This window comes from Dendronephthya gigantea, unplaced genomic scaffold (genome assembly GCF_004324835.1).
Source record: "Dendronephthya gigantea isolate DGI-Jeju-01 unplaced genomic scaffold, DenGig_1.0 000414F, whole genome shotgun sequence".
Lineage (NCBI taxonomy): Eukaryota > Metazoa > Cnidaria > Anthozoa > Malacalcyonacea > Nephtheidae > Dendronephthya > Dendronephthya gigantea.
Genome location: NW_021163424.1, coordinates 58,072 through 68,303, shown reverse-complemented (window position 1 = coordinate 68,303; position 10,232 = coordinate 58,072). Strand labels below are relative to the sequence as shown.

At 36.4% G+C, this 10,232-nt stretch overlaps 5 long non-coding RNA genes across 6 annotated transcripts; all 5 read right to left on the bottom strand.

The window, feature by feature from the left end:
• Positions 1–1,771: 1,771 nt before the first annotated feature.
• On the bottom strand, positions 1,772–2,891 carry LOC114542954. Of its 2 annotated transcripts, none has more exons than XR_003689817.1 (4): positions 2,850–2,891; positions 2,445–2,621; positions 2,189–2,359; positions 1,772–1,852 (listed from the first exon to the last, which is right to left on the bottom strand). It is a non-coding gene; the product is annotated as an uncharacterized LOC114542954 (long non-coding RNA). The 2 variants fall into 2 exon arrangements; XR_003689818.1 differs by having other exon boundaries at positions 2,509–2,621.
• Positions 2,892–3,120: 229 nt separating this feature from the next.
• On the bottom strand, positions 3,121–3,559 carry LOC114542948. Its single transcript, XR_003689813.1, has 3 exons — positions 3,520–3,559; positions 3,244–3,319; positions 3,121–3,161 (listed from the first exon to the last, which is right to left on the bottom strand). It is a non-coding gene; the product is annotated as an uncharacterized LOC114542948 (long non-coding RNA).
• A 473-nt stretch (positions 3,560–4,032) lies between these two features.
• On the bottom strand, positions 4,033–4,397 carry LOC114542950. Its single transcript, XR_003689814.1, has 3 exons — positions 4,358–4,397; positions 4,168–4,260; positions 4,033–4,048 (listed from the first exon to the last, which is right to left on the bottom strand). It is a non-coding gene; the product is annotated as an uncharacterized LOC114542950 (long non-coding RNA).
• Positions 4,398–8,394: 3,997 nt separating this feature from the next.
• Positions 8,395–8,892, bottom strand: LOC114542953. The gene is made up of 3 exons (XR_003689816.1): positions 8,844–8,892; positions 8,678–8,764; positions 8,395–8,436 (listed from the first exon to the last, which is right to left on the bottom strand). It is a non-coding gene; the product is annotated as an uncharacterized LOC114542953 (long non-coding RNA).
• A 5-nt stretch (positions 8,893–8,897) lies between these two features.
• Positions 8,898–10,080, bottom strand: LOC114542952. Its single transcript, XR_003689815.1, has 3 exons — positions 9,810–10,080; positions 9,495–9,557; positions 8,898–8,935 (listed from the first exon to the last, which is right to left on the bottom strand). It is a non-coding gene; the product is annotated as an uncharacterized LOC114542952 (long non-coding RNA).
• Positions 10,081–10,232: the final 152 nt, after the last annotated feature.

Genomic DNA, 10,232 nt, shown 5'->3' with positions numbered 1-10,232 from the left:
ACACCCTACCAGCGGGTTTGTCAGGTTTTTTACTAACTTAGGTGCATTGGAATACAAGTAAAAATAAGGCGTGTTTTAGAAGTTATACCTGGACGAGGAATCCAGCATATCATTATGAGGAACAAAGCTATTATAGCGGTATATACTCAGGGCTATCACAATCAAGTTTAGTGTTATCGCTTTATTTCAATGTTTGCTGCACGGTCGGATTCTCACAATTAAAAGAAAATCAAGCGAAAAGTTTCACACGTACAAAAGTATAGGTATGGAACTGGGGCCGGTTGTTCGAAAGATGGATAACTTATCCAACGGATAAGTCCTATCCAACGGATAAATCTGGATAGTTATCCATTGGATAAAAACGCGTTGCAGGAAGCGTGGATAGTGAAGTGGATAGCTACCCAATAGATAAGTTAAAATTTACCAGAAGAAAACAGTATTATTCTGAAATTTCGTACCACAACGTCAGCTGTTGCTAAGCATTTACAACATTGAATTCATAATCATTACGAATTCTCGAGTATAGTTACTGAATGGAAAAGGCTTGAACAAGTGATTTGCTCGAACTTTGCACTTCACATCATAGTGATTTTATTAATTAAACACATTGCAATTTTATTCCTTGACCTTGCAACGCTTTGCCTTTCGGTCCAATAGCAAATTTAGAAACACTATTTTAATGTTCGTGAATGAAATTACTTAGATATTAGCAAGTTTCCTTGGAATAGGTTGAATCTTTCTTTGCATATTCGCGTTTATAAACTGATTAGAAGCGTATAGTAAATTTACCACCTGTTATAAATGCGAGGATGTCCAAAAAATCGCCGGTCGAACGGAATGTGTAGGCAACGTGAAACGCTGCTGCGACAAATTGCACTTCGAAAACATTTTTAATATATAGTGAATACAATCATGATGTGTATTAGTTTGTTGAAACACAGTAAGAGGAATATTGCATTTTTGTCCTATTTTATATAAATGTTTACAGTGTTACCTTGTATCTTTGAATTTATCCACTGGATAGTGGATTTAAACCACCTCCGGACCTTGGATAAATTTATCCGGTAGATAGCGATTTTTATCCTCTGGATAAAGTTATACAAGCTTCGTGCAACCCAAATCACACGCTGGATAAAACTTATCCGTTGGATAGTGAGTTATCCGTTGGATAGCGACTTATCCACCTTTCGAACAACCGGCCCCTGTTCTTTTATTTATCGGAATAACTAGTGATGTGATCTTACATGAAGCATTTTCAGTCATGCTGCTAAATTGTCGTGCTGGCTACGCCACTGAGTATTTTATTTGCTCGCAGAGCCTCGTCTGCTGAACGTGACCGTCGGCCAGTCTTCACCATGTACGGTGACAGTTATTTTCTGCCTTTTAACTTGCCGACATGCAATGTTTCATTGCACGGTGAGTTTTCAACTTTACTGAAGGCGCTACTTACAATATGCAATTTTCCTTACAACTTGCAATGCAATTATAATTCCGAAGGATTTTAATTTGTAAAGAGTGTTCGAAATACTAAGGAAACGTTAGCAGATCGTAATAGATGTTCGTATTTGACAACTTTAGATGCCTCAGGAGTAGAATGGTTTTGCAATTTGCAAGGAAAGTTGCGTAGTGTAACAGCGCGTTGAGATTGTTTCAGAAAGCTGGTTAAATTTCGATGTAACTTGCAAACATGTAATGTTTCATTGCAATTGCGAGTTGAAAAAAAGGGTCATTGGACGGAAGAACGGGACAAGTATCGTAGTTTTCAACATACCTTTTATAAGTGCGGAGACATTGATCTTCCATCCACGGTCGGTTTTATCATTTTTTCTGCTTTTTCTATCATTTCTTTATCCTACAAAAGACAAAAAAAACTTGTTAAATCGTGGATCAATCTAACACTTTTAAAAGCTTTCTCTCCTAACTGAACTAATTTTATTTATACCGTATAGTTCTATTGTCCTTCATGGAGGTCCAGTAGGGGTCATCCCGTATTGATGCAGTGTTACTACAGGAGGAAACCTGAACTAAACTGACTTTATTTATGCTGGATAGCTGTATCAGTTCTAAACTTCAACCAAACTAATTCTAACAATTCGAAAAAGCTGGGACTTCAGACGAAAAAGGTCAGCCGATTTTGAAAAATCTTAGATGCGGGGTGTTATAAGGCGGTTAGTAATTTCATCATCACCTTCATCCAAGGATGTTCCAGAGCTTCTGAAACCGTGATGCATTTTCTGTGACCAACAGTAAGCAGTTTTGTTATAAGATCCTTAGCTTCACTGCTAACATTCTTCCAGAGGTTGTTCGGAAATTTATACGACCCTTCTTTGACTTGTTTCTCCAATGGGTTATTTGCCTGCTTTGAAAATAAAGAAGATCCGGAAAGTCTAAAAGACGTTAACTTTTCATTGACGTACTCCAATTTTGAAATGAGGTTAAGCTACCTCCAGCTTCATTACAAATCGTGTTCACTACGTGAATTTGAGTAAACTGAAGTATATGGCATACCAAACATATAACACACGATTTCTTGTAGGATCGTTCTTCAGGCTACGGGATTAACATTTTGGTAGCGAGGTAACTTGGTGTACCACAGATTGTTTCCATATAGGAATTCTGATCTAAAAAATTAATTGTTATCATTGAGAAACTGTAACAATGAGAAATAACTGAACCTAAAACGTTTGCAGAATGCGCTCTGCTTTCGTAAAACGAAATCACGGACAAAACTCGGAATTGAGATTATAGTGACTTCCAGGATTTGCTGGCAATGGTCACATCGAATGGTTTCTTCAAAGACAATTTAAAGGGCAATTTAAACACAAGTTCAATACACAACCGACACAAACCTTTATAAGCGTTTCGTCATACGAGGAACACAATAAAACATTTTCTGGCTAAAGAAGAAAAAGTTAAATTATGGTCGTTAAAGTTTAGGATATAAAGACAGTAGTGATAAATAAATTAGGGCGTGCTTACCTTCCAATCCCTGTTAGTGATGCCATTTTCATGTAAATGCTAAAAATACGAAACAGTATGAATAAAGTTAGTTTAGTTCAGGCTCCTGCAGTAACACTGGATCAATAACAGATGATCCTTAGCTTGGTGTCATTAAAAGCTCCAATCTCTTCGTGATATTTTCCATAAACTTTAGTCATCGCCTGTGAATGAAATATTCCAATTTGTTTAATTCATTCTTCGAAGGCTACACATGGCTACATTCGCGCTAAACGACATCCTCACCTGAAGGCACATTGCTTTCATAGTTGGTTTAGTTGTCAATAGGAATCAGTGATACAGATCGTTAGACAACTCGAGCCTGAAAACAAAATAGAAAAGTCGATCGAATCTTGAATGGTTTCATCCATGATTCTATACTTCTCTACTACATTCTGCAGGACAAATAACATTGCGTGAACTGTGCAGCAATATAGAGAATAGGGGGAAGCCAGACAGAAAAGCACATGGAAAGTAGTTTGAATATTTGCAAACCCTGATAGATAAATGTCGTGGACTCACACATTTGTTATCGGCGTCTCCTCGTCGTTTTGTTCCAACAAGACTCTCAAATAATAGTCACCTGATAGCAGAGATACGTTACTGAGTTTGATTCCTATCGAGGAATAAGGGGGGGACGCTTTATGAAGAACTGTTAAAAAGCTAGAGCAGTTAGGCTTATCACTAACCTATTTCAGTTCATCAGCTAAACATTCATACAGGACTTCAAACTAAAGGTGATTCCAAAAGACAACGTAGTTTCCACTCAGATCTTTTTCCATTGCAAATGCGTGCAAATCAGATTCGAGTGCCCCAGAAGTTCCTCTCGCGTCTGTTACATTGAAAACATAAGAAATTGTTTCATACTCTTTTACGAGAACAGTTTAGAGAAAGAGGTCAGGACTATTGAATTTGTCTTGTTATACTCATAGCGACAGGAAATCCTCCATTACATTTCCATTTCCTATATTTTCAACGGAAACTAACCTTAACTTCGAGACTCACCTTGTAATTCCAAATCAGGTTGTACGCTGTCAGATCTTGACTGAATCTGTAAAAAAGATCCGCTTAAATATCATTGCTTTTTCATCTTTCAAACGACTAGAACATTTTCCCATTTCTTAATATGAACACTTACTTTTAATAAAAAAACTGGATTTAAATTCTCACATTTTTCCTGGATTTGAATCCTATTTTTGTCCTCCAATGCGAGAGATATCCTTCAAGTTGATTCCTCAACGTTCCCCTCGTTTTTCCAGAGCTCTAAGACACAAGTATAACGCGTGAAATAACAGGCTTATACGTACATGCAAGCATGCATTATGAAATTTTGGAACACGATTGTTGATTTAAAACGTACTTCTGCAAGCTTTACATTGTCACGAATTGATAAACGATCTTCTTCAGTCTCTGGTGGCTGAAGGAAAGATAAAAACTTTCCAACAAAATTGTTTCTTTACAAAAAGGTTTTACACTTCTGAATGAATTACCATTTAATTATTTCCTCAGTGGGGCAGTTGGCACCGTTTAAGGATGAATGATGGAGTTTAGTTACCAAAGCAGTTGATACAACTTAGTCATGAATGCGATTGGTTAGTCAGAATCACCTCAATGGGTTTATGTAAATAATGGCCCTCGCAAAAAGTTTTCAAAGATTTCTTACTTCGTCAGGGCTTTCAAGGTAATAGAGCAAACCAGCAGGCTGTGAAAATCGTATTCAAATTTATTACATTATTGTTTATGAACCAAAAATTATGAACAGGAAATCTCGCATTTAAACTTTCTTGTATATTTTAGACATTAAAAACTATAACTACTTTAATACGAACATTATTCTCGCAAGTAATGCCATTGCTGTTGGATGATGCTATGCCAACAATAATGATTATAAATTACTTATGGAGTATGCTTGTTAGTCTCAATTGAACTATTTACAGATGGCTAGTATATAGAGGATTATAAAATCACAAGTTTTAAGATGAATCTGAGAATGTTGCTAAAATACAACTCAGGTCCTGCGGATGGAATAGAGGCTATACCTCTGCAACAATTTGTTAATTTATCACACTAATTCGCACCTGTTCAATAGCGAACGTCTATCAGTGCTTTGCGTAAACAAGGCCATGCGTAAGCGTTTTGGTAGAGCGCCCTCGGCAAGCGCCAGAACTTGTATTTTTGCTGCGGTTTCTTCATCAGCTTCCTAAAGTGAAGTTCTAACTAAATATTAACAGATGATTTTAGGCACTTCACACGATGCAGGAATATTCTTGAGGTTTTAAAGGGTCTTAATTTCGAGTGGTATTATACGCACTTCAAATTCAAGCAGGGAACAGTTGATGGAAAAATTAGTCAACTGTACGTCCTCAGTGACAAGAGCATTGCACCGGCATCGCAAAAGCGTAGGTTTGATTCCTGCCGGAGGATCTATAGATCACTCATTTTTCCGTCATCTGTTCCTGGCTAGATTTGAAGTGTGTATAATACCTCTCAAAATTAAGACCCTTTAAAACCTCTTAAATATCAACTGAACTAATATGTACATTCATCACGGCTAAAAAAATGCAGAGCGTTATAAATGACGTTCGTCAAAAGCAGAAAATTCTCAATGGATGAATGAATGAATAAAACGTACCTATATTATCGCCTTCAGAACCATGCCAGCACCTTTCACAATTGTTGTCGACGGATGCTGAAATTGTTGAGGAACGAATTCAAAACCACGATTGGTAAGAACCATTAGCGGGGCAATAGTAAAACATACATAAGCGAAGAAATGGTAAAATTGGTACTATTATTTAGTTTTGTCGTAAACCTACCTGGAACAATCGATAAATGCAATGACCCATTTCTAGACAAACAAATAACAGACTTCATGAGTTGCTCCTATGCATGGGACAAGCTAGTGGACGTGGTAAACTTCACCAAAAAGGTAAAGAGAGAAAGGCTATTTAATCAACTCTCAACCTCAGTGAAAGAGCCATAAACTACCAAGAAGACAAGTTGAATGAAAAGCTCCTCAAATTTCTTTGTAGCATACCTGCAACTTTCTCCAGTAATTTCCCAAACTGTTCATCATCTGTTGTCTCACTAAGAGGAATATGCAATAGTCGATTTATTGTAACAGACTACATGAGTTGATTCAAAATATTGGAAGCAATCACACCTTACTATTAGTTTAACATGAATGTCCAACTTCACCCCCGTATTATTTTAATATATTGCAAAGCAACTAGAACAAACCTGTAAGGAGGACACAGAGCAAACGTCAGAAAATCAAGCAATCCACTTATAACTAAAACCCCAGTAGAACGAATATAGAAGAAAAGTTTTCATGGTTAATCTATTTTTTGTGTTTAGTTAGAAAGGTAGTTCAAATTAGAAAGGCAGTTGCTACGAATCACTTGCTGGGTTTTGCAAGGGAATTTCTCTTCCAAAACAAAGCTATATACATACAAGAGGGATGGAAAAATAAAATGCAAGGGTTCAGCATAGATTATAGGCAACCAACACCGCACATCTTACAACATTTATCGTGAGAATTTCCAACAAACTGCTTAGAAATTTTTCAGAGGATAACAAAGAGCTTTTGTTTATCTGTTCTTGTCGAATGTCATAGTTATCGTGCGTTGGCTATATAAAAAAACAGAATTGGTTTCGATAAAATTGGATCCTGTTAACATTCAGATTTCAAAGTTGGCTGAGTTTATGTGGATTGCAAGTTAAAGGGGTAACACTAATGACAGTGACAGATTTGGCAACATATTACCAGGAAATTCATCGTTAAAGTGTTGGCGCTTTCCTTTATACGGAAAAAACGGCCAGACCGGTCCTATTGTTGATCTCGGTACAGACAGATTACTGGTATTTTAGAGTGTTTCAAGAACTCTGCGTTCAAGTATATCGTTACTTGCATCTGTCTAGCTCGGAAATTTCGCAACTATATTCTTAACGAAATACTCTATTTTAAATTTAAATATGACCGGTCTGACCATTTTGGCCGCTTAAAGGAAAACCCTCTCTTTACCTGCATCAGAGCACACAGTATGGCGACAGCGGCGTGAGTCACGGCTTCATTATTCCTCTTCAAAGCTTTCACAGTTTTCACACCAACCTTCTCTTAGAAGCTGTAAAAACAAAACAGAAACACGGTCTAGAGAAAGTGAGCTGGTTGAGTAAACAGCGTGTGTTGTGGTTAAAGATAAACGTTTCTCACCTAGTGAGCGTTGTGAAACCTGCTTTGGATCCAACCTAATGTCTCAAAGCGTGAAACAGTGCTTCGAGATCTTTATCTGATATTTTGTTTTGGTCTCCTGCAAATAGACGAAACATTTTAACTATTTTATGTATATATTGAATACCTGTGAAGGTAATAGCAGTCAGAATATGTATATTTTAGGGGTGAACACTAAATTTATATGGCAAAGATATACAATACCTTCGTGAGCAATGAGCATTGTGATGGCATTAATGATAAGTCTTTCTTTATTCTCCGGGAAAAGTCCTTACAAAATATTTAAAATCGTTTGAAATATATATTGGAGTTTAAAAGACTTAATATTCCAGCCGTACTTCTGGCGAGAAAAATTCAAATCTACCATTTCATGGATTCGGACCCAGTCAACTCAGCAACTAGAGTTACCGCAGCGTAGTCCCTAGGCCTCTTAACGTTCCTTATACGCGGCGAGGCGGGAACTGAGAGGCCTAGAACAAAATGTTTTGTATTTTGGCTATTTTGCCCCACTTTCTGTATTGAGGTCAGTTTACGATCCACGACGCGGTTAACTGGCCTTGTTCGACGTCGCTAGTCAAATATTTGCTTGAAATAACCTACGGGATATTAATTATACTGTCAGGACTTCGAAATATCCATACAAACGTTTCAATGTCATTTGCTGTCGACGCTATCGACTATCAAGTAAACTCGAGTCCGTGCGTACATGGTTATGATTATAATAAGCTTCAATCTGCCAATTTAAATTATTCTCGCTTCCTTTATAACGATTATTGTTGTAAATCTAGGTCAACTAATGCATACTAAAATAAGCAGAAAACTAACGTGCGTATGAAAAACACGTGAGTGGAAAACAGCCTTAATCCAGATTTTGACAGAACATTAAAACTCAGTAAAAATGCAATAATATTCTCTACACAGGATTTTGTCTGCAGAAAAGTACAAAATAAGAAATTGTCAACTTACGTCTTGGGTGACTGCATGAAGTAGACCGCTGTAGGAAATATTGCAGTTAAATCTCTACACATCTTCGGTTAAATTTCCATTAAGGAACCAGTAATAAGACAATATAAGCTTTTGGAGATATTTCAAAAATTTAAAGTGAAATAAAAAGAGAAATATTTCACCTGGAGACGCAGCGAGGAATTTTAAATGACTGCTTTCTACTTCTTCGTCAACAACGTTATACAATGGACCCCAACGATAACCTTGAAAAATATATCATCTTAAAAAAACAATTCTTCTTTTGCTGTATGTGATGTATTGGACTGACTAATAGGAATACCTGACGAGAAGTGTAATTGTTTGTGTGTTATATGAGATCCCATACGTCAGGAGGAGAATGAAATGAGGGTTCGTATTTACGGCAATCATAGCAGTGCGAGATTTTCATCAGGAAAATTTTGACCATAATTTTCGCTCAATCATCTATGAAAAAGCGTACAGTACCGTCTCTTCGTTGGGGTCGTTTTTACACAAACATCTCCATTTCCACTGCCTCTAACCCCGTGTAGCTAACCAGCCAATGATATATCCCTAGATTGAGTGAAATACAAACATTCAGAACAAGAAATATTTTATATAGCTTCATACAAAATCTGCTTTTTTAAACTACCTGTCGGAAGACGAGTAATTTCTCAGCTGACCGCTTGTGTATTCCAGCCAGAAGAACTGAGGATGGTCTCGATAGCTAATTATTGAAAATATCTGACAGAAAAAGAAGTTTTAAAACTATGATATACTATAATACACAAGTCTTAACCAAACGGTATATTTAAAATCTTGAATCCAGGTCAGAAGACATGGAGTGTTTGGAGTGTTTGGAGTGTTTGGAATGTTTGTTTTTTTTCTTTCAAGGTCTGAGATGAACAATTACTGGAACTGACATGGAATGTCGCATGACTTACTGAGCTAAGGGGATGAAGGCTGACGATGTTGAACATATATTATAGTAATAATAGTTTATAGTTTATTATATATTATAGTAATAGAGTTGATGTTCGCGGGCATAAATGTGTTTTTGGCCCTCCTCGCGGAACACATTTTAACCCTCGCTACGCTCGGGCTAAAATGAGTTCGAAGTCGGGCCAAAAACACATTTATGACCGCAAACATCAACTCTATTGTTATATTATTATCACTATAACATACACATGAGTATATACAAAATTAGTAAAATACAATAATTAGTAAATACAATAATTAGTAAATACAAAATTAGTAAAATACAATAATTAGTAAATAGATTTGAATAAATATAGTTCACCTGGTGCAAGGCACTTTTTAATGATAACTCCAAGCTTATACTTTCTGGATAATTTAATACATTCTATAGGGTTTAATGATCAATATAGGGATAAGTATCATAAAATTGTTTGGCTGTTGGGGTGTATAAACTATCAAAACTACAAAATTATATCCTGTCAAAATTTCGAATTCTAAAATAATGCCGGGTTTATGGTCATTAGAATTTGCTTGCTACTTTTATAATATGCAAAAAAGTAGACGGTAGACACTGATTTTAAGTTCAAATTTATAATATTTCGAAAATATATTATGCATTATTAATTATATAATATACCTTGAATAAATTTGAAGTTTTACATGATTCAAGAACATTTTCATTTGTATACCGAACTGTTTCGCCTTTGGATTTGATTCCGTTCATTAGTCAAAGTACACTTCAAGATGTCGGGCTTCCCTTCAAAATTGTCGAGGCCAGGGATATGACGGTGCTAGTGCTGTGTCCAGCCAGGTAAAAGGTATTTCTGGGAGAATATTAGAGAAAAACCCGAAGGCGTTGCATGTTCATTACTCCAGTCATCGTTTAAACCTTATTGTTGCCAAAGCGTGTTCAATTCTTCCAGTGAAAATATTTTGAGTCAGGCACAAAATATCGCCAGCTTTTTTATCAGTTTCCCTATCCGCTCACAGTATCTAAGTAAAAAGATGAAAGAGTTTGGTTTAACACGTAACAAGCTCGCAAAGCCTTCCACGACACGAT